Source organism: Molossus molossus, unplaced genomic scaffold (genome assembly GCF_014108415.1).
Source record: "Molossus molossus isolate mMolMol1 unplaced genomic scaffold, mMolMol1.p scaffold_m16_p_1, whole genome shotgun sequence".
Lineage (NCBI taxonomy): Eukaryota > Metazoa > Chordata > Mammalia > Chiroptera > Molossidae > Molossus > Molossus molossus.
The window spans coordinates 127,137,139-127,162,252 of NW_023425344.1; the positions used below are offsets into that span (position 1 = coordinate 127,137,139).

Below are 25,114 nucleotides of genomic sequence, written 5' to 3' on the forward strand. Positions count from 1 at the left end.
AAAAGAAAACCATGTAATAAAACAGCATTATGGAATTGGGTCCCGTGCTGTGAAAAGGATTTCACTCCGCTGACATGGTAGCAGGCTGCCCTCCCACCCTTGCCCCACTCTGCCAAGCAGAAGCCCTTACCTATATTAGAGGAAGGATGCACACAAAATAGGGTTTATTTGTTTGTGTCAGAAGTATCAGGGCTTATAGTTTTTTATGACTCAGGCCTTGTGGATTAACGTGACCAGTTTCACATAGGTAAAATCAGATGGTATCCCGTACAACCTACTGGGGTTTTGGAATGTGGTTAAATCATCTAAATGAGGTACAGAAGCAATAGTGTGTCACGGAAGAGAGAGAACCTGAAAGGAACAATTCTGCATAATTTTACTTGTTTTCTTGTTTCATTAGGACAAAGTACACATATTGTTCTATAAATAAACATATTGAGAGGTTTCCTTGGAATGAGTTCCACGTTTGTAAATCCCAAGGACTTACTGCATGCTTCTTTTAATTCAAATGCAAACAGATTCCTGTTTTTAACACAGGAAAATAAGTGTCAGACTGACCTGTTAACAAAGATGAGTTCTAGGGTAGCTGATAACATATTCTTCTAGTATTCTTCTTTTCTTGTCAGCAGTTTTAAGGAGACAGCCTCCGACTTCTACAGCACTGAAATTGACTGCAAAGAAAGCCAGAGGGGGCACAGAGCATGACAGCTAGACCTTTCTAAGACCTTCCTGGTGCTTTTTAATGTGTTTTTTCTGTAGATCTGCATGAATATAGAATACAAGTGTCACTGATGACACTTACTTTATAGTCTCTGTAAAGCAAACCTTTTGTAAAAGAAATTTTTGGCATTACTGAGATGCTAAATCAATTTCAATTTCAGACTGGGTATAAAATGGAATCTTTTGTTTTTTTGCAATTGATGTGAAAATTGAAGGCTAGTGACTATTCAGTCTCTAATAACACAGGGTAAGTAAATACTGTCGCACTATTGAATAATGTACTAGAAGACAGGCTTGGCTAATGACATTTACCACAACGTATATTGGAAACATTATATCTGATATTTTTTATTTGCTACCATTAGAGGCTCTATATCTTTTACATTACAAATCATGGATCAGGTACACGTTATTTCTAAATGTATTTTTATCAAGTCACAAATAATTATGTAAAGGTAATTATTTGATCCTTCCAGATAGTCTCTTAAAGAATTCACTGAGGAAGTAACCTCTTTCATTATTGAATGTGGGATGGTTTTCTTTTAACCTGTTTAGTAATAGCCCATTTAGAAACAGAAGACTAAAATTGGGTTAAATTTCACATCATAGTGAAATAACCATGCCTCCTGTTAACCTTTCTACTTAACATTTTGTTTTAGGATGGATGAGCCACCCATGCTTTATGCCAGCGATTTTCAGCCTTTTCATCGCATGGCATACATAAGCTAATTACTAAAATTCTACAGCACACCAAAAAATATACTTTTTACTGATCTTACCAAAAAGAAAAAAAAAGGTATAATTTTGAATCATTCACACTGGATGGCTATTGTCGTGTTGGCTGTTGTCATTTTTGTTATTTAACAGTCTAAGGGAAAAGAGGTAGGTACCCCTGACCAAATAGTCAGTGATTGCATGTTTTTAAAATTCTTGTGGCACACTAGGTGAAAATTGCCCCTTTATGCTAAAGCCATGCCCCCAGAGCCATTCTGATCCTTTCTTGCCTGTTCCAGAACTTTTGCCCATTCACAGTTCATTCTTCTCTCTTCCAAATTATCGGTGATTGCCCTTCTCTACTGGATCATTTTCACCTTGTCCTGCACTACTAGGCTGTTATATCCTCTATCTTAGAGAAAAGTTTCTCTTCCCCTACCTACCCTTTGAACTGCTACCTCATTTTCTCTCCTACTTTTCATAGCAAACCTTTGGATACATTTGTACTTGCTATCTTCCTGTTCTCTCTTAAACTCCCTGCAATGGAGCCTTCATCCTCCATGGCTCCACAAATCCTGCTCTCATCTAGGTCACCCATGGTCCCATCATAGTTAACTCTTCCCTGTATATCCTCACCCCCCATGCCAGGGACTACAGGTGCACTTGGTACCTGGATTCTTGATTTCCTTTGAGATCCCCCTTGCCATGTCTCCTCCTTCCTCTCTGCACACTCTGTTTTGTCTCCTTTCCTAATTCTGTATTAAGCTCTGTTCAGATGCTGGAGTATCCCAGCACTCAGTCCTTAGTCTCATTTTCTGTTTCTCTATTCATAACACAGAATTTTTTTTTACATTGACTTTTTTTATTTTATTTTATTTTTGTTACAGATGTTTCTTCTTTTTTACCCCATTGACACCCTCCTTCCCATCCCCCTGCTCCCGTCCCCGGCTTTGTTGTCCCTGTCTGTTGGTTATGCGTACATGCATATAAGTTCTGTGGTTTATCTCTTTCCTCCCCCCACCACCTCCTCTTCTGAGGGTTGTCAGTCTGTACCCTACTTCCATGTTTCTTGGTCTACCCTATTCCTCAGACTGTTATGTTCATTATATTACACAAATAAGTGAGATCATGTGGTATTTGTCTTTTTCTGCTTGGCTTGTTTCACTTAGGATAATACCCTCTAGGTCCCTCCATGTCGTCTCAAAGGATAAGAGATCTTTCTTTCTTACAGCTGCATAGTACTCCATTGTGTGTATGTACCACAGCTTTTTTATCCATTCGTTTACTGATGGACACTTGGTCTGTTTCCAGATCTTAGCTATTGTAAATAGTGCTGCTATGAACATGGGGGTACATATATTCTTTCTGATTGGTGTTTCAGGCTTCTTAGGGTATATTCCTAGAAGTGGGATCACTGGGTCAAATGGAAGTTCAATTTTTAATCTTTTGTGGTAACACCATAGTATTTTCCATAGTGGCTACACCAGTCTGCATTCCCACCAGCAGTGTATTAGAGTCCCCTTTTCTCCACACCCTCGCCAACACTTGTTTGATGATTTGTTGATGGCGGCCATTCTGACAGGTGTGAGGTGATACCTCATTGAGTAACACAGAATTTTTATGTTTTTAGGAATCAGAGCCTCAGGGCTCTAAGTGTAGCCTGTGCACAGATGACTCCCAGCTTCAGGTCTCGTGCTTGGGCATCTGTGAACTCTAGATTTGGGGGTCCAGCCATTTCTTGACATATTCACTCATGTGTTGACGAGGCATCTGGAACTTAACATGATCCCAGCTCAGTTTCAGATAGTTTACTCAGAACTTCTATCAGTCTTCCCTTTCTCATATAATGGCAGCTGAGTTTTCAGTTGGTTAGGTCGAGAACCTTCAAGTAATCCTTGACTCCTATTTTTAACTTACACCCCACATTTAATATATTAATGTTCAAAAGCCAAAGCCCATTTGATCTGGTTTCAACACATATCTCTAATCTTAGCACTTTTCGTGGCCCCCACTGCTGCCACCATGGTCCATTGATGAAGCCCTCATCTTCCCTACCCTCCCTAATCTCAGATAGTCCCTTAACACGGCAGGTAGAAGTCACACCACTTCCCTCCTCTCTTCAACTCCCAGGAGCCTTCTGAGTCACTCAGAGTGAAAGCTGAAGTCTTTAGAGTCACCTGTTGGACCTTACAGGATTTGACCCCAACCTCTCTGACCTCATTCCTTGTATGCTTTCCTTTGCTGACTTCACTCTAGCTACACTGGCCTCCTCTTTTCTGAATCTCCCTGGTCCACTGGAGCCTTTGTCCTTGCTCACCCCTCTACCCAGAATAACCTTTTCTTAGATAACCACAGGTTCTCTTTTGTGCCTTTAACACCTTTACTCAAATGTCAGCCTTTTGGGGTCAATCCAACATCGCAGACTTTGTTCCCTCCCACTTTGATACTTCCTGCCCCACTTTTTAGCATTATTTTGCTCCTCTGCATTCATCACCACCTAACACGCCATGTCCCACTGACTTGCCACTCTCTTCAACTTTGCAGGAGTCTTGTGAGTCACTCAGAGTAAAAGCTGAAATCTTTAGTCATCTGTTAACCCTTTCTCCCTGCTATATCCCTGGAAAACTGCCTGTGGATAGTCAGTGCCTAGTAATGTAACAGATGCTGAGTCGCCTGCACTTCTTCAGTGTATCCCCTGATTTCCAGCGGCCAGTTTCTGCTTCTATGCCCGAGACCTCTCTGCAGCCTTGAAGGCAGGTCTGCATCTCTGTGCAGGACAGCCAGAAGTGTCTGGGAATAACACCTTTACAGAGCAGCCCTCAACCAACGACCCAAGAAAGCAGCATAACAGTATTCCAGTCCCTGTGGCCCTTAAGAATATAACACTAAGGCATAAGTCGATACCCTTAGCCCTGAAAGTGGGTCCTTAGACCAGGAATGTGGCTGGACCTGGGGCATGTCAGAGGTGATGAATCACAGGCCCCTCCCCAGACCTGCTGACACCAGAATCCGTAGTTTAGCAGGTTGAAATGCTCCTACACCTTCCCAGAGCTGGCCTGTGGGATTGAGCTCTCATGGCCCCCACTCAGGCTTGAGGACACTTCCTCTGGGTTGCCTTTCCTCTCTTGTGTCACATCTCCACTTCTCATTGGTGTTTCTTGCAGCTTTCATTAAACCACTGCCCTGAATCCCTGTCTCAGGATTGCCTTCTAGTGAAGTCCAGACTAGGATAAGTGTTGTTTAAGCAAACAGATAAATAACATTTCTAGAGTAAGGGGTCTTGTATGTAAGGAATTTCTACCTGGTGTAATTTTATAAGACAAGTTGTCACACCAGGGCAGTGCTAGTGCTGGTGTTTGTTCTCATCTTTGAAAGATGATGTCACTTTCAAAGTCAGCCTTGACGGAGGAGGCAGGCCTCGCCCTGCTCCACAGGTTCACAGCATGTTCTGTGGTCTGTTGCTGCAGTTACCATTTTCTCGGCTCTTAGTAGCCATACGTTATTTCATTATTTTCTATTACAACATATTTGCAAAAATGTCTATGATTTCCAAATTAAATTCATTAGGGCAGTTTCCATCCTTCAGCCTGTGAGTGGTATAATTGAGAGTTCTCACAAGGAATACATGTTAAAATTGCCCTTTTAATGTCTTCCTAAGCCTTAAAATGCCAGCCTTCATGAGATGATGTAAGGTTCTGTCCCTAAAAGAAGTCAGAACCTTGACTTTACTCTTTACAAGCTTTGTGAGCAGCTGCTGCCTAGAGAATGAGCTCCTCCCTCCGAAGGCGCACCTGGCTGTTTGCAGACTGCCTTAGTCTTAGCTGGTACTCGGGAGTTTCTCTTTCTTCCCATCAGTCCTGTACAGACATTCCTGAGCTCCTGGGACAAGCCTGCCCCTGAGGCCTGGAATCCTCCTGATTCTTCCTGGTGACTTCCCCTATAGCATCTATAATAGTTATAACTTGCATTTCTTCTATAAACATTATTTCTCTTTCCTCTTTAGTTATTTAACAGTTCCAGTTCTTAAAAATAAGTAAATAAATAAATAAATAAATAAATAAATAACTTTACATTCTCTGTCCACACAAAGAATCTAGTGGTTAGCATTCACTGAATGTTAGAACTGCTGGACAGTCTGCTAAAACTTTTTTTTTTTTTTCCCTCACCTGAGGACATTTTTCCACTTTTTTATTCAGATAGAGTGGGAGGGAGAGAGAGGAAGAGAGAGAGAGAGAGAGAAACATCGACGTGAAAGGGACACATTGAGTGACTGCCACCTGCACAACCCAACCAGGGCCGGGGACAAAATGCAACTGAAGTACATGCCCTTAGCGGGAACCGAACCCGGGTCTCTGTGGACCGCAGGCTGACGCTCCAACCGCTGAGCCAAACTGGCCAAGGCAAAACTACTGTTTTCAATAACCCACTTAATCCATATAATAATGCTTTCTTAGCCCCATTTTATGGATAAAGAAACTCAACACAAAGTTCAGAAAGGTTAACGAATTACCAAGCTCACACGTGGTGGAGCCACACGGAACCCACTTCAGGATTCAGAATACTGGTCAGTCCCTAAGGCAGGTACCTGCCCCCTGTTGAAACTTCTGAGCCTTCTTAGCCTCTTCCACTGTGTTCTGCTCCTCCCAGAACAGTGTGGGAGCCAAGACTGCTATGAAGTTAAGCATGTGAGGCAGCACTGCTCCCATGTGCTATGAAAGTATATAGATCCCTGTTGCTAGCTGGGAAATATGGAAGTTTGTGTCTTTTGAAGCTGACTTTTCATTTGTATTTTTATCCTATATGATTTCTGTAGCTCTCTGTGTCTGAGGTCCTTTTTTTTCCCAAAATCATTCTTAAGGACTCAGGAATTTTATTTTTAATTTAATTTCAGGTCCCACATTTCCTCTCCAGCAGCTGTCAGACGTGCCCATACTGGATCAGGAACACTAAGGGAGACGAAAGCAGAAAAGTCTAGCGCTCCTCCTGCTCTTTTCTCAGGTGGCTGTTTAGTCCTATAAATGCTCTAACTCCTTGCCTGTTTGGATAGCTCACTTCCTTTACCTTTCTACACACCTTATATCTCAGCTCTGCTCTACCACTGCTAGCTTTTATTTTCCCTATGAAACTAATTGTCAGGCTGCTCTTGTTCCCTTAGGCTATGTTGGAAGTCTGTGCTTTGTCTACTAACCCTCTGGAGCTTCTTGTGTCCTCTCCCCCTTGAACCCTGTCCATACTTCCCAGACCAGCAAGCCTCCCTGACCCTGCAGGTGGCTCTGAGACCACACTTACTCTGGGGGCCCTGCCCCTGGGGAGGCTGCGTGTGCTCAGTAGGAGTTGCCTGCCTCTCTGGCTACCCTGCCCAGGAGTCTGTCTGGGATCTTCAGACTTGGCCTTAGTGAATTTCCACTGCTGCTTGTAGGGAAATAACTTCTTATCTAATCTCTCTCTTTTCATAACTGATTTTAGTCATGAGGAAATCATCTCAAGTTAGTTTATCTTTGAATTCCTAGAATTTCAGCTTTCATTTCTTTCCTTTTTAATTTTATTTCTTATAGACTAGAGTGCTAAAAACATGTTTTAAATTGAGAAAATATCATCTACTTAATTTATCTCAGTGTAGTTGATTCTGAAACAGTTGTAAGACAGTAAACTTTAGACCAACTGTAGACAGGCACTCTAACAGAAAGGAAATGTACCTTTGGTGTTCATTCTAGAGCACAGCAACAGCTAGTTCCTGGTGTCAGTTAGAGTACAGTGGGGAAGCATAGGTAATTGTCCACATAGGATGCTCTTACTGCACACCTGAGATGTCCTCGACACATCAGGGGAAAGGCGATTGCCCTGAAATAAACTTGGTTTGCTGTGTCTCAACATTCAGGCAAGTATAAATGAGCAGCAGACCTCCTGATGGGCAATCATATTTCAGCACTTAATGATAAGTATCCTATTAGAGATTAACTTTCACTGCTCCTTTGCCAATTGGCAGGTGAGAGCTGCAAATCTGGAGCCAAAGAATTCTACAGCTTGTGAAATGTAGCCTAATGAGTGCATTGCCCATCGCAGTGCTTCTGGTGGGAAAGGCCAGTAACCTGCTGTGGGGAAGTATGGACCTCTGGCCCTGGTTACCTCTCGAATGAATAGCTTCACTCCCTTACCACATGCATCCCCGCTTCTGTCTCCCTGTCCACTGTAGTGCTATGTGACTCACAGACAAGCACAGGAGGTATATGCATCCATGTGCCTTACATAAAGAATCGCATGGGCAGTGAACAGGGATTTTACTACTCACCTGGCAAGGATTGTTTCTGACGATGAGCAGGTGGATTGTTTTCAAGTCTGGATGTAGAATATATATGATTCTTTAGTAATTGTAAGGTAAAACCATTAATTCGCACATTCTATCAGTGTTTACCAGAGGCCTGCTATCCGCTAGGCTTAATGCTAGGTGAGAGGACTTTAGTGGTGGTGTAACTCCGCAAGCAAGTGCCAAGAAAAGGGCTTTGGTAATGGATGTGTGAGGGAAGAGCAAGTGGGCCTCTCCTATACAGGGAGAGTCAGCCTCCTTCCAGAAGCTGATGGTAAAACTGAGCTCCAAAAGATGTTTGGAGTTCTCTGTCTGAAGATGGTTCTGAGGGAAAGGAGTATTTTGCATCAGTGGGATTCATGCTCTTTTGATATGATCTGCAGTAAGAAATCTATTCTGCCTTGTAACCCAGTGTACACATCTGTACACAAGTAACTAAAACATTGCACAAAGTAATATTTGCCCTTCCTTTCTGTGATGCATTCTGATGGATTTTGCTGAAAGGCAACAGGTTAAGGGCCTAGACTCTGAAGTTAAATTGCCTGGATCCAAGTCTCAGCACACTCACCAGCCTTGTGTTTGGGCAAGTTAACAAACATCTTTGTGTTTAACTTTTCTAATTGTAAAGTAAGAATAATCATGGTATCTGCTTCACAGGGTTGTTTTGAAGCTACAGTAAGTTAATATGTACAGAGCACTTTAGAACCCATCCTGGTAAAAAGAATGCACTATGTAAATGTTGGCTGCTGGGTTTGTTACTATCATTATTATTATTCTGCAATTCATTAAAAAATACTAGATGTAAAAATCAATTTTACATCTTTAATGGGTTGCAACACACAATTTGAAAAATATTATTTAGATGGTGGAAATCCGCTAGGTGTGCAAAGGGTAGGAGGGAGGAGTCTGGATGGGCCTGAAAGGCAGAGTGGCCTAATATTAAGGCCAATTAGAAGCCATTAAAGAGTATGGCTTGATAAAGTTTACATTGTTTTAGAAAATGATTACTGTAACTGCAGTGTGTAGAATAACTTAAAGGGCCAAACTAGAGTGATTGCCAGGAATTCTAGTAGGTAATTATTATAAAAATCATGGTCAGAAATGGTGATGGCTGTGGGGACAGAGATTCCATGTATATATTTCTCAGGAGGAATCTAGGGGTGTTGGTTATTTGTTTAGATGTAAGAAAATGAGAAAGAAGGAATGATATCAGACACAAAGGGTCCAAGGCCACCTATCACTAATTAAGCCAAATTAGGCAGAGACCAGGTTGAATCATATATGAGCATTCATGCCAATAATGCCAGCAATATGGGGAGAACAGGGGGTCATCCTCAAAATTCTGTTCTGCCCCATTTCACTTCAAACAAACTCTTATATAGGGTTAGTGGGTGGGAAAAATCTAAAGTTAATGAGTTCCCAGTGTCTTCCTTCTTTCATTGTCCTTGTAAAGATTAGCCCCAGAACACTGCCTCCCTTCAGAGAGGTTCCGTCCTTGATCTGGGCTCGGAGATGCCTTATCTCGAGGACCTGGTCTCCTTCTCATGACATGTCCTTCAGTTTCCCAGGGTCTATAAGAAATCTCTTCTTTATAGTGAGTAGCTATTACTAAACAACTGTGATTCTATTTCTATTACGTGCCCCACCCCTATCTTTCCCAGTTAGTATTATCATCTCATATCTGTGAGATTAATTTTAAATGGAGAAGTGTCTTGCTGTTGAACTGTATTATTCCTGGCCTATTATAATTTCCCCTTATGGAATTTTGGCTCTGAATCCCTTCAGGGAAAAGGGGTGTTGGGTCTCTTCTGCAACTGCTTCCTTGTGATGGGGTGGGGAGGGGGACGGGTGTCCTGAGGTTCTCCCTGTCTGACCAAAGGAGGAGGGAGCCAAAAGGTGAAAGAAGTTTTAAGTGAAGCCGATAGACCATCCCGCTTCATTAACTCAATCGTAAGTCCAAACCACTGGGTCTTATTTTCAGGACATAGTGGTGCAGAACGCTTGCTCTGTAGTGAGGCCCATACTGTGTGAGTAAGCAATTTGGTAAATAGGAACATAGGCATATATTCTATGAAACAGAACACAAAACACAAAGGTTAATCATTACAGTAAGTTATAAACCAGTTGAGAAGATTTCCAGATATAAGGCTTCTTTTGGAATGAAATCACACAGTGACAATCTGATAGATTATCTGCAGCTAGAACATTTTGGTGATGTCTTCAGGTGCTGTAGCATGTATGGCATACACAGACACAGCCTTAAAACAAAACTTTGAAGACACTTACCTGCATTAGAGTTCAGTACCTACAATTGGGCAGTCTGTTTTCCATGGAAACACAGTTTTTCCCCCTCCCCTCATTTTCAAAGAGATTGTATTAAGTCTAGTTTTAGTTTGGCCTGATTATTTGTATAGACACAACAATAATAGTAATTGACCAAATAGATCATATAGGCTCTAAGTATTTGCTTTATTGGAATTTCACAAGGAATCTTCAAATTGAGCTTTGGTCAGCCCATCAGGGTGCAGAAGTCAAGCCACATAGTTACCATCTGGCTTTGCCTGTAAAATCTATAAATTTGGGTGGATTCCTCAAGTTTTCGAGGTGCCCAAAGGTATCTTGAGCACCTCGAGATACCTTTGTTATCTTCCAGGAAAGCAACCTTTGTTCCTTATCTGGAAAGAATACCATGAACCATGTAACCAAGCAAGGTACCAGGCCATTTCTTGGGGCTTTGTCAGCTTCAAAGCCAATCAATCTTCATTCCTTAAAGCTTTTTGGTAACATCCAGAGTCCTGGCATATCTCTCTCAGATATGACATTCCAGTCAAAGTCTTGGTTAATAAACCCACACTTGGAAACTGGCTTTATGTCCCGTTATGAAGAAATTAGATTCTTATTGGATTGTGCAGACAAATACATTGCCATGAGAACAATAGTACTCATTAAGAATTTCCAAATTTCGGAGGGATTAGGTAGGGAGAAAAATATAAATACCTTAATATTGCTTATTAAGGTATAATTTACCAAATTGCTTCAAAATTAAGTATCCTTATCTCTAGAAAACAAAAGATCAAGAGTTAGTAAATCTTTTAATGGAAAATTACAAAAATTATAATTATTTTCAGTTCATTCACTCCCATAATCAAATTCTGTTTCTTCTAATTTTTCTTGCCAGTATTTCTATAAATGCAGATGTTTTCCAGAGTTCTAGTAATCTTCCAGTTCAAGGAGATGATCTGAAAATTTACTCTCAGAGATACGTAATTTAAAATAAATCAGAGTCCTTTCCGTGGATCTTTCAGAAGATGTAACATCTTTGCAAATATATCAGAGTAAAACAGTGATTGTCTGCAAATGACAAAAAAAGAAACTTAAAATGACACGGTTATAGAATTAATTACAATTCAGTAAACACAGAATCCTCTTTTTTGTAAAACACAACATTCCAGAATGAAAATTAGAATTATTTTAAATGAAAGTATATCAGCATTTATAGACTTCTGGAGACTTTTTAAATATAATCTGCAGGATATTCATTTTAATATAGTTATTATTTATTTGACAAAGCTTCTCATGTACCTTAAGCACAAAATTTTTCCTTCGTAAGGAGAGGAAACAGATCCTCGAGGCACCCCAGGGCCTACTGGAATGACCTAAAGCCAGTTCTAGATCAAGATAAATTTCTTAAAATTTAAACCCTGTTGAAGTTGTCAAACATATTTGACCTAAACAGTATATATCATTATGAAGTAGTACTCAATTATTTAATCATTCAAAGTGATAACCAAAAATATTAAACATAAACATAGGGTAGCAAAACTTCAGTTCTTACAATTAAGAAGGTGAGTTTTTAAGTAATCAGTACCTGATTAATATAACATAACATATAACCACTTCAATAATATGCAGAAGCTTTGCTTCCTAGGCAAATACAGTAAAAACTTTTTTCCTTTTAAGAGACTGGAGAAGGACCAAACAAATTCTGTATTATTTTACTTTAGATTCATTTATCTAATTAAATTTATTATTCAGTATTCCTATATGTTTCTTTTTGCTTCTTCCCTCCATACAATCTTTTTTTCCATTTGCACAGAACCTTTGCAGTTTTTCCTAGTCCTTTTGTTTTTTACTTAATTCATTCAGAAATAACCAACTTTAGAACCACCTATTTTCAATTCTATATTACCAAAATAATATAATTTCATTCTAACTTAACTATAATTCTTAACTCTTTGAAACCTTGAACTTTTTAGTGATAAGTAGTAAGTTATTAACATTCCTCAGATTGGCTAATACACATATTTTCAGGAGACATTTTTCAAATAAAATATAAGATATATTCATTAGCAGATTCAAATCCACCCTCTAGCTTTTCTTTAATAAAAAGCCAAAAGTAAGCAAACTCAGATTAGTTAACATTACAGTACCCTGTTATTTCAAAATATCTAGATATTCAACAGTCTTCATTATTTAACTGAGTAAAAGTGTAAAGTTCGAAGTTACCAAAGATTTTGGAAAACTATATTTAGGTATACATAATTATTACTGAAAAACTTTATCAAAAACCCTTCATTTTAGTTCAATCTATTTATTATGTCTTACGAACGCTATGAGATTTTAAAGTCAATTATTACCCAAGGCATTTTCTTGGCAAAGTTTGTAACTGGGATATGACCTTAACAACTTTTAGGAGGCTGGAGAAAAAGGTGAGAATGTCAGGTCCCTCAGCTTATTCCCAGGACTGCAGCAGCTCCTGGGCTTCCAGTGGCTTCAGTGTAAAAGTTTATTTTTTTCTTTACAAAGGTGGATACACCCTCCCGCCTCTACCCCCGCTGCCCCTTCTGCAGCCTACTTAGGGGCACTTTTGCGGCTCCAGCCCTCTAGGAGAGGGACTTGGGAGGTTTAAAGGATTTATTTCCCATATTTTTCTTTCTGAGTAGAATCCTTATGGTATAACAACATGAAATCTTGCATATAAGAAGAGATCTTGTCCTATTTTTAAATAGAAACAAAAATAGCATCTGAAATAAATACATGAGTACTCTCAAAAGGAGGGATTGAGACCCTAGCCTAAGACTCTTACCTGACACCAACCTGCACAGCAAATGACCTTCACAAGGTCTAAGTGGAACAAAGCCCAAACAGCAGAGACAGAGGATTCCCTGTGTTCATAAAACAGGGAAGAGCAAACCAGGTCTCCAAATGATAAGAAAGCAAGCAAAGAACATCTGTAACCAAAGTTATGTTGCAGATAGACAAGAGCTCTCAGACAGCTCTCAAACAGAACAGACCTGTTTTCTTTAATTAGCTAAGCATTTTGGGCGGCTGATGCCTTGAGAGGGAGACCAAGGAGAGTCCCTGAGAGAAAGAGCTCCCGGCAGCTGCTGGGAAGTTCCTGCAAATCCTGCCACAGGTTCAGCCCACCGCAAGCAGCTAGGACTCCCAGGTAAATGGAATATTCCCCATCTTTAAACAAATTAAACCAAGTAACAAATATATACAAAACAACAAAGAGACATTCTTATGTACAATATTTACAGTGCACACAACCCAGACAAGAGCTTTACACAGTGCTCCTTATCTGCAAAGCCACAGAAACCTCAGAATGCCCTGCAGTTAAAACAAAACAAAACACTGAAGCAGAGCAAAGTCTCATCCCAAAGCAGATCAGCCTAAGGGTTCAGAGACTAGGCAAGGACTGGGAAGTGTCTTGCCATCCAGAGCTGATCAGACTCACCCAGACGAGAGGCAGTACGTGCTACACAAAGAAGCCCAGATGAGAGGCAGCAAATACTTCTCATGTCATAAAAAAAAAAAAAAAAATGCTTGATTCAACTTGAGTGAAATGACGAGGATTGCTAGAACTGAGAGAGGAGCTCCATAGGAAAATTCCTGGCAGCACTGCAAGTAAGAAGAGTCCCAATTTCAGCCCCAGGATCCCCCAGTGAGGCAGCCAGCAGTATCTTACATACTTGCCCAGAAAGAAATCCTGTTTGGGGTCCTGGTGGGGTCACCGATTTGATAACAGACACAACAGGTCCAAGGCTGCCTGTCACTACTTGAGCCAAATTAGGCAGAGACAGGGTTGAATCATATGAGCATTCATTCCAATAATGCCAGCAGTATGGGGAGAAAAGGGGGTCATCCTCAAAACTGCTTTCCCCATTTCACTTCAAACAAACTTATATGGGGTTTGTGGGTGGGAAAAATCTAAAGTTAATGAGTTCCCGGTGTCTGCCTTCTTTCATTGTCCTTGAAAAGATTAGCCCCATAATGCTGCCTCCCTTCTCCTTGCTCAGAGCTGCCTTATCTTCAGGACCTGTTCTCTTAACATGTCCTTCAGTTTCCCAGTGTCTGTAAGAAAATCCTCTCTTTCTTTCTTTTTTTTTTTTTTTTTGTTAATCCTCACCTGAGGATATATTTCTATTGCTGTTTTACAAGTGGAAGGGAGGGAGATAGAGAGAAACAGCCATGTGAGAGAGAGACATTGATTGGTTGCCTCCTCCACAACCCTGACTGGGCTGGGGATTGAACCTGCAACCCAGGTAAGTGCCCTTGACCAGGAATCGAACCTTTTGGTCCGCCAACACTAACTGCTGAGCCAACTGGGAAGGGCAGAAAATCTCTTCTTTATACTGAGTAGCTATTAAACAACTGTGATTTTATTTCTTTTATGTGCCCCTCACCTATCAGGAACAGTAAGAAGTAACTTCCATGGTTTGGGCCTGATCGAATGGTGGATAGTCATACACTCACTAGAAAATAGGGAAAGAAGGTCATATCTGGGAAACATGGTATGCTGAATCTGACTTTTACTTGTCTGCAGTCTGCCCAAGTGGAGGTGACAGGTGGACAGAAGAGGGATAGAGACTAGCCCAAAAAGCTGATACTTGACATTATGGCAGTATTAGTGGAGAAGTTGTGTGGGACGTCTCAGTCCATGGGACTACGCTCAATCCACTGAGTCACACCAACCAGGCTAGAGTACTTTTTTAAAAATAAGTGTTATTGATTGTTTTAGAGAGGAAGGGGAAGAGAGAGATAGAAACATCGATGTGAGAGAAACATTGATCAGCTGACTCCTGCACACCCCCTACCAAACATCATACCCACATCCTGGGCATATGCCCAGACAGGGAATCAAACCGGGACCTCTCAGTCCATGGGACAACACTCAATCCACTGAGCCACACCGGCTTAACTAGAGTATGTTTTTTATTAATTTAATTTTGTTACAGATATTTCTCCTTTTTCCCCCTTTGACATCCTCCTGGTGATCCTGCCCCCACCCCAGCATTGTTGTCTGTGTCCATGGTTACCCATATATGCATATAAGTTCTGTGGTTTATTTCTTCCCACTCACCCGTCCCCCTCTTCTAAGGTTTGTCAGTCTGTACCCTACTTCTATGTCTGTGGGTCTGTTATGTTCATCAGCTTGTTTTGTTCATTACATTCCACAAATAAGTTAAAGATCATGTGATATTTGTCCTTCTCTGATTGGCTTGTTTTGCTTAGGATAATACTCTCCAGGTCCCTCCATGTCACCTCAAAGGATAAGAGATCTTTCTTTTTTATAGCCACATAGTACTCCATTGTGTATATATACCACAGCTTTTTTATCCACTCATCTATTTCCCCCTTTGACATCCTCCTGGTGATCCTGCCCAGGATGGACACTTGGGCTGTTTCCAGATCTTAGCAATTATGAATAGTGCTGCTATGAATATAGGGGTACATATGTTTTTGCTGATTGGTGTTTCAGGCTTCTTAGGGTATATTCCTAGAAGTGGGATCACCGGGTCACATAGCAGTTCAATTTTTAATTTTTTGAGGAAAAATCATATCATTTTCCATAGTGGCTGCACCAGTCTGCATTCCCACCAGCAGTGTACCTAGAGTCCCCTTTTCTCCACACCCTCGCCAACACTTGTTGTTTGATGATTTGTTGATGGCAGCCTTTCTGGCAGGGGTGAGGTGATACCTAATTGTTTTAATTTGCATCTCTCTGATGATTAGTGATGTTGAGCATGTGTTCATATGTCTCTTGGCCATTTGTATGTCCTTTTTGGAGAGGTGTCTATTTAGGTTGTCTGCCCATTTTTTAATTGGGTTCTTTGTCTTCCTTTTATTGAGTTGTATGAGTACTCTATATATTTTGAAAATTAATCCCTTATCAGATATATCATTGGCAATTATGCTTTCCCATATAATGGATTCCCTTTCCATTTGGATGGTTGTTTCTTTGGCTGTGCAGAAGCTTTTAGTTTGATGTAGTCCCATATGTAAATTTTTTCCTTTTTTCTTGTGCCTTAGGCGTTGTATCAGTGAAAATTCTGCTGCATGTGATGTCTGAAATTTCATTGCCTACATTTTCTTCTAGGATTTTTATGGATTCACAAATAACATTTGAATCTTTTATTCATTTTGAGTTTATTCTTGTGTATGGTGTAAATTGGTGGTCTAGCTTCATTTTTTTGCATGTAGTGGTCCAATTTTCCCAGCACCATTTATTGAAGAGGCTGTCTTTACTCCACTGTATGCTCTTGCCACCTTTGTCAAATATTAATTGAGCATATTGACTTGGGTCAATTTCTGAGTTCTCCATTCTGTTCCCTTGATCTATATGCCTGTTCTTGTGTCAGTACCAGGCTGTTTTGATTACAGTGTCTTTGTAGTATAACCTAATATTTGGTACTGTGATTCCTCCTTCTTCGTCCTTATTTTTTAAAGTTGCTTGGCTATTTGGGGTATTTTTTGGTTCCATATAAACTTTTGGAGTATTTGGTCTAGTTCTGTGAAATATGTCGTTGGTATTTTGATGGGTGTTGCATTGAATCTATAGATTGCTTTGCGTAGTTATAGACATTCTAATGATGTTAATTCTTTCAATCCATGAATAAGGTATATGCTTTCACTTTTTTATATCTTCCTCTATTACTTTTTTCAATAACCTGCAGTTTTCTGCAAATAGGTCTTTTACTTCTTTGGTTAAGTTTATTCCTTGGTATCTTCAATTATTTGTCACAATGGTAAATGAGATTTTTTTTTTTTTTTTTTTTTTTTAGTTTCTCTTTCTGTGAGTTCATCATTGGTGTCTAAGAATGCCATCGATTTCTTGACATTAATTTTGTATCCTGCTACTTTGCCAGATTCATTTATTAAATCTAGTAGATTTTTGATGGAGTCTTTAGGGTTTTCTATGTATAATATCATATCATCTGGAAATAATGACAGTTTCACTTCCTCCTTTCCAACTTGGATCTTTCTTATTTTTTTCTTCATGTCTAATTGCTATTGCTAAGGCTTCTAATACTATGTTAAATAAGAGTGGCAAAACTGGGCATAACTGTCTTGTTCCTCTTCTTAAGGGAAATGCTTGTAGTCCATTGAGTATGATGTTGGCTGTAGGTTTTCCATATATGGACTTTATTATGTTGAGATATGATCCCTCTATTTTCACATTGCTGAGCATTTTTATCAGAAATGGGTGATGGGCCCTGGCAGGTTTGGCTCAGCGGTTAGAGCATTGGCCTGCGGTCCAGAGAGACCCAGGTTCGGTTCCCGCTGAGGGCACATAACTCGGTTGCAGTTTGTCCCCGGCGCTGGTTGGTCGTGTGTATGGCAGCCACTCGATGTGTTCCTTTCACATTGATGTTTCTCTCTTTCTCCCTCCCACTCTAACTGAATAAAAAAAAAAAAAGGAAAAATTTCCTTGGGTGAGGATAAAAAAAAAAGAAAGAAAAGAAATGGGTGCTGGATTTTGTTGAGTGCCTTTTCAACATCTAGTGATAAGATCATATGATTTTGTTTATGTGGTGTATCACATTTATGGATTTGCGAATATTGTACCAGCCTTGCATCCCTGGGATGAATCCCACTTGGTCATGGTGAATAATTTTTTTGATGTATAGCTAGATCCAATTTGCTAATATTTTGTTAAGGATTCTGGCATCTGTATTTATCAGGGATATTACCCTGTAGTATTCTTTCTTTGTAGTGTCTTTATCTTGTTTTGTAATTATGATTATGCAGGCCTTATAAAATGAGTTTGGAGACAGTGTGTTTGTAGAAATTTGTCCATTTTGCCTATATTGTCCAATTTGTTGGTGTATCATTGTTCATAATATGTTTTAATGATCCTTTGTATTTCTATGGCATCAGTTGTTACTTCTCTTTAATTTCTGATTTTGTTTTTTGGGGTTCTTCTTTTTGTTCCTTGGTGAGTCTGGATAAGGGTCCATCAATCTTCTTTATCTTTTCAAAGAACCAGTTCTTGGTTTCATTGGTTTTTTTAGTCTCTATGTCATTTGTTTCTGCTCTGATTTTTATTATTTCCTTCCTTCTACTAACTCTGGGGTTTTTGTTGTTGCTGTTGTTGTTCTGTTTCTAAATCTTTAAGCTGTTAGATTAGATAGTTTATTGAAGTAGGCCTGTACTCAGGACTGATTTTGCTGTGTCCCATAGATTTTGTATTGTTGTGTATTCATTGTCATTAGTTTTTGGAATTTTTTTATTTCTTTTCTCATCTCATTGGTAACCCATTCATTGTTTAATAACATGCTATTCAGCCTCCATGTTTTTGAATGTTTTTGAGTGTTTTTATTCATTTCTAGTTTCTAGTTTTAATTGATTTCTAATTTCATGCCCTTGTGATCTGAGAAGATGCTTGATATGATTTCAGTCTTCTTGAATTTGTAGACTTGTTTTGTGTCCTAACATGTGGTATGTCTTCGAGAATGTCCCATGTGCACATGTATATTCTGTAGCTTTGGGTTAAAATGTTCCGTAAAAGTCCAACTGATCTAGTTCATCATTTAAGGACTCTGTTTCCTTGTTAATTTTTGTCTAGAAGATCTATCCATTGGTGTCAATGGGGTGTTAAAATCACCCACTATGATTGTATTGCTATTGATCTCTCCCTTGAAGTCCTCCAGAATTTTTTCTTAATGTATTTGGTGATCCTATAGTTGGTGCATATATGTTTACCAGGGTTATATCTTCTTGTTGGATTGATCCTTTTCATATTATATAGTGACTTTCTTTGTCTCTTATTATGACCCTCATTTTGAAGTCTATCTTATCATATATAAGTATTGCTACACCAGCTTTTTTTGTCATTTCCATTTGTCTGGAAATTTTTTCCATCCCTTCACTCTCATCCTGTGTGTATCTTTTGTTGTGAGGTGGGTGTCTTTTAGACAGCATATAAATGGGTTGTGTTTTCTTATCCTATCAGCTACCCTCTGTCTTTTGATTGGAGCATTAGCCATTTACATTTAAGGTTATTATTATTAGATACTTATTAGTTGTCATTTTTATTTTATGCCTGTGTTCCTCTATGTGTTTCATCTTCTTCTTACAACAGTCCATTTACCATTTCTTGGAGTGCTGGTTTGCTACTGTGAACATGAATGACCTCGTTTGTATTTCTATCCTCACTGTCACTTCATGGTTACAAATCTAGGTGTCTTATTAGAATTCTGAACAGGAAGGGTAAATGGCAACTTCTAGTGGAGTCAGTCCCCTTTTTAAAGATTTTTTCCCAGAAGTCTCATCATCATTTTTTATAAATCAGAAATTAAGAATAACTGATAATAAAATAGTTAACATTTATTGAATACCTATATGTGCTAAAATCCAGTAAATATATAACTCATTTAATTTTCAAAATAGACTCGTGATATGATGGTTGCTGCATCTTGTTTATTTTTATTTCTTTATTGATTTTTAGAGAGAGAGGAAGGGAGAGGGAGAGAGAGATAGAACATAGATGAGAGAGAACTTCAATTGGCTGCCTCCTGCATGACCCCCACTGATGATTTGGCCCAAACCTGGGCATGTACCCTGACTGAGAATGGAACCAGAGACCTCTCAGTGCATAGGTTAATACTCAACCACTAAGCCTCATGACCTGGACATGGCTGCATTTTATCAAAGATAAATTGAGCTCAAAGAGGTTGAATTATGGAAATAGTTTCCCTAGAGGGCAGGGCTCATTAAGAATTGCAGAATAGGAGATTCCAAACTGGCAGTGGAGTGAATGGAAGCTACACAGACCATCTCCCAAGACCAAACTGGAATTGCAACTAAAATAAAGACAAATCGTCAGGAAAAAGCAACAGAAAAGCAGCTTGTGAGGACCATATAACCAGGGACACTGAATTGATCCCGGTAGAATTGTGGGGGTGCAACAGGGGAGCTGGGAGCCCATGGACAGGAGTGGTCTTACCTGTGAGCAGTGCCCTCAGGGTTGAAATCCCAAGCCTGCTCCACAGCACAGAGGGCCGGGACAGAGTGCTAAAGTAGCCACAGCCACTCACCTTGGGCTCTGGCAGAGGGAGGGCGGACTAGACTGGAACTGTGTGGGGACACTTGGGATTTGGAGGGTGCTCAGAACTTTTGCTGAATTGCAGCCGTGCAAAACAGTGGCCATCTTACTTCTTCCCAGGGCTCTGGGGAGAGGTGGCAGTCCTTCCCTCAGAGATTCAACCCCACCCAGGTGGGCCATTGAAATGCAAATTGAGGCTCATTAACAACCAGCATCTGCCCCACCCTTGGGAAATCCTCTTACTCTGAACACCAGCGGGAGTTTTACATTCAACTGAGAACCCAAGGCCCTTCAAGAAACCGAGACTAGTAGTAGCCTGCAAGAAAAAAAACTAGAGGATAGCTGAACCATTCTGGGGTTTGCAAATCTACCCAGGAAAGTAAAATTTGACAGTGGTGTTTAACTTGGGTCCTCCCACACTCATCCAAACCCAGTAGAGGGAGCCACAAACAGCAGAAAACACCCACAGGGAAAATTTGGCAGGCTCCAAAACCCACTGAGATAGCCAAAATGGTGAAATAAAGAAACTAATCCCAAATGAAAGAACAAGAGAACTCTACTGAACATGAGATAAATGAAATGCAGTTAAGCAAGTTATCAGACTTAGAATTCAGAGCCATGATCTTAGAGAAGCTCAACAGCATGAGTAAGGACATCAACACCATGAGTAAAGACATAGAAACATTGAAAATCAACCAATTGGAAATGAAAAACCACCAAGCACAAATGAAGACTGACAGCAAAAATAAAGAACACATTGCAAGGACTAAACAGCAGAGTAGAGGAATCTGAGGACATGATCAGTGAATTAGAAGACAGGGTAGAAAAAAATCAACCAATCAGAAAACCAAAAGGAAAAAAAAAAACAATTAAAAATCAGGAAGACAGCTTAAGAGAATTGTGGGACAACTGGAAACGTAATAATATTTGCATCAGAGGAATCCCTGAAGAAGAAGAAAATGAGCAAGTATTAGAGAATATATTTGAAGAAATAGTGACACAAAACTTCTCTAATTTGGTGAAGGAAGAAGGCATTCAAGTTCAAGAAGCACTGAGAGCCCCAAGTAAGAACCACCCAAACAGGCCCACACCAAGACACATAGTAATTAAAATGCCAAAAATTAAAGACAAAGAGAGAATCCTAAAAGCAGCAAGAGATAAGCAACAGGTTACCTACAAAGGAACCCCCCCCCCCCCTTAAAGCTATCAGCAGACGTTTCAGCAGAAACACTGCAGGCCAGAAGGAATGACATGAAGTAATCAAGGTAAAGAAAAACAAGGATCTGAATCCACGACTACTCTATCCAGCAAGACTGTCATTCAAAATAGAAGGTCAAATAAATAGCTTCCCAGTCGAAAAAAGGTTATGGGAATATATTAGCACCAAACCAGCACTCCAAGAAAGGTTAAAAGGACTGCTATACTAAGCAGAACTAATAAGAAGAGAAACATAACCATAATAAACAAAAATGGCAGTAAACAAGTATATATCAATAATAACCTTAAATGTAAATGGATTAAATGCTCCAATCAAAAGACAGAGTAGCTGAATTGATAAGAAAGCATGAGTCATATATATGTTGTTTACACGAGACCCACCTCACAATAAAAGATTCATATAGGTTGACAGTGAAAGGATGAAAAACATTTTTCCAAGCAAATGGAAAAAAAAAAAAGCAGGGGTAGCAATACTCATATCTGATAAAGTAGACTTCAAAATGAAGGTCATTATGAGAGACAATGAAGGCCACTCCATAATATTGAAAGGATCTAATCAACAGGAGGGTATAACCTTGGTAAACGTATATGTGCCTAACTTAGGAGCACACAAATACATTTAAAAACTTCTGGAGAACTTCAAAGGAGAAATCAACAGCAATACAATCATAGCAGGGGACTTCAACACCCTGCTGACATCACTGAATATAGCCTCTAGACAAAAAATTAACAAAGAAACAGAGACTCTTAATGATGCACTAGATCAAATGGATTTAATAGATATCTACAGAGAACTACACCCCAAAACTGCAGAATTCAAATTCTTCTCAAGTGTGCATGGGACATTCTCAAAGATAGAGCACATGTTAGGATACAAACTAAGCCTCTACAAGTTCAAGAAGATTGAAATCATATCAAGCATCTTCTCAGACCACAATGACATGAAACTAAAAATCACAACGAAAACATGCAAAAACATTCAAACACATGGAGACCAAATAGCATGTTATTAAACAACAAATGGGTTATTAACGAGATCAAGAAACAAATTAAAACTTCCTGGCAACCAATGAAAATGAACACACAACAACACAAAATCTATGGGACACGGCAAAAGCAGTTCTGAAAGGGAAGTTCATAGCACTACAGGCCTACCTCAAGAAACAAGATTATCTAACCTCACACCTTAAAGAACTAAAAAGCAAACAAAAAGAAAACCTCAGAGCAAGTAGAAGGAAAGAAATAGTAAAGATCAGAGCTGAAATAAATGATACAGAGACAAAAAAAAATTCAAAGGATCAATGAAACAAAGAGTTGGTTTTTCAAAAAGATCAACAAGATTGATGGACCCTTAGCCAGACTCACCAAGAAACAAAGAGAGAAAACCCAAATACACAAAATCAGAAATGAAAGACTATAAATAACAACTGACACCACATAAATACAAAGGATCATTAACAAATATTATGAACAATTATATGGCAACAAATTCTACAATCTAAGCAAAATGGACAAATTTTTAGAAACAGACAGTCTCCCCAAAACTAGACCAGGAAGAAATAGAAAACTTGAACAGACCAATAACATCTAAGGAAATTGAAGAGGTTATCAAGACTCTCCCAGCAAACAAAAGCCGAGGCCCAGATGGCTACACGGGGGAGTTTTACCGAACATTCCAAGTAGAACTGAAACCCATTCTCCTCGAACTATTTCAAAAAATTCAAGAAGAAGGAAGACTTCCAAACACATTCTATGAAGCCAGCATAATTCTAATTCCAAAACCAGAAAAATTCACTACAAAGAAAGAAAACTACAGGCCAATATCCCTGATGAACACAGATACCACAATCCTTAACAAAAATACTAGAAAATCGGATCTTACAATACATCAAAAAAATTATTCACCATGACCAAGTTGGATTCATCCCAGGGACACAAGGCTGGTACAGTATTCGCAAATCAATAAATGTGATACACCACATAAACAAAATGAAAGATAAAAACCACGTCCTCATATCAGTGGACACTGAAAAAGAATTCAACAACATTTAGCACCCACTTCTGATAAAAACGCTCAGCAATGTGGGAATTGAGGGATCATATCTCACCATAATAAAGGCCATATATGAAAGTCCTACAGCCAACATCATACTCAATGGACAGAAACTAAAAACATTTCCCTTAAGAACAGGAACAAGACAGGGATGTCCACTTTTGCCACTCTTATTAAACATTGTACTGGAAGTCTTAGCCACAGCAATCAGACATGAAGAAAGAATAAAAGGGATCCAAATTGGAGGAGAGGAAGTGAAACTGTCATTATTTGCAGATGACATGATATTATACATAAAAAACCATAAAGATTCCATCAAAAATTTATTAGGCTTAAAAAATGAATTTGGCAAGGTAGCAGGATACAAAATTAACATCAAGAAATCGATGGCATTCTTATACACCAATGATGAACTCACAGAAAGAAAAACTTAAAAAATCCCATTTACAATCTTGGCAAAAAAATGAAGATACCAAGGAATAAACTTAACCAAAGAAGTAAAGGAACTATTTGCAGAAAACTGCAGGTTTTTGAAAAAAGAAATACAGGAAGATATAAAAAAGTGGAAGTATATACGTTGTTCAGGATTGGAAAAATTGACATCATTAAAATGTCCATATTACCCAAAGCAATCTATAGATTCAATGCAATCTCCATCAAAATACCAATGACATATTTTACAGAACTAGAACAAATACTTCAAAAGTTCATATGGAACCAAAAAGACACTGAATAGCTAGAGCAATCTTGAAAAATAAGAACAAAGTAGGTGGGATCATAATACCAGATATCAGGTTACACTACAGACACTGTAATCAAAATAGCCTGGTACTGGCACAAGAACAGTGGAACAAAAAACAGAGAGAAGTTGGAAATTGACCCAAGACATTATGGTCAATTAATATTTGACTAAGGTGGCAAGAGTATACAATGGAGTAAAGACAGCCAGTTTAATAAATGGTGTTGGGATAATTGGACAGCTACATGCAAAAAAAAGAAAGAAACTAGACCATCATCTTACACCATACACAAGAATAAACTCAAAATGGATAAAAGACTTAAATATGACTTGTGAATCCATAAAAATTCTAGAAGAAAATGTAGGCAACAACATTTCAGACATCATACGCAGCAGAATTTTCACTGATATATCACCTAAGTCAACAGAAACAAAGATAAAAATGAACACATGGGACTACATCAATCTAAAAAGTTTCTGCACAGCAAAAAAAAATATATATATATATCATCAAAATGGAAAGGGATCCCACTGTATGGAAGAGCATAATTGCCAATGATACATCAGATAATGGGTTAATTTCCAAAATATATAGAGTACTCATAAAACTCAACAGAGGGAAGACAAACAACACAATTAAAAAATGGGCAGAGGAACTAAATAGACACCACTCCAAACAGGACTTACAAATGGCTAAGGGACATATGAAGAAATGCTCAACATCACTAATCATCAGAGAGATGCAAATTAAAACAACAATGAGGCATCACCTCACACCTGCCAGAATGGCCACCATCAACAAATCATCAAACAAGTGTTGGCGAGGGTGTGGAGAAAAGGGGACTCTAGTACACTGCTGGTGGGAATGCAGACTGGTATAGCCACTATGAAAACAATATGGTGTTTTCTCAAAAAACTTAAAAATTGAATTGCCATTTGACCCAGTGATCCCACTTTTAGGAATATACCCTTAGAAGCCTGAAAACACCAATCAGAAAGAATGTATGTACCCCCATGTTCATAGCAGCACTATTT

General features: G+C 39.1%; 1 protein-coding gene across 6 annotated transcripts in view; it reads left to right on the forward strand.

Moving 5' to 3' along the window:
* PARD3 (par-3 family cell polarity regulator) overlaps positions 1-25,114 on the forward strand; it is an 823,714-nt gene that overhangs the window by 572,321 nt on the left and 226,279 nt on the right. The gene's annotated exons all lie outside the window — the stretch shown is intronic.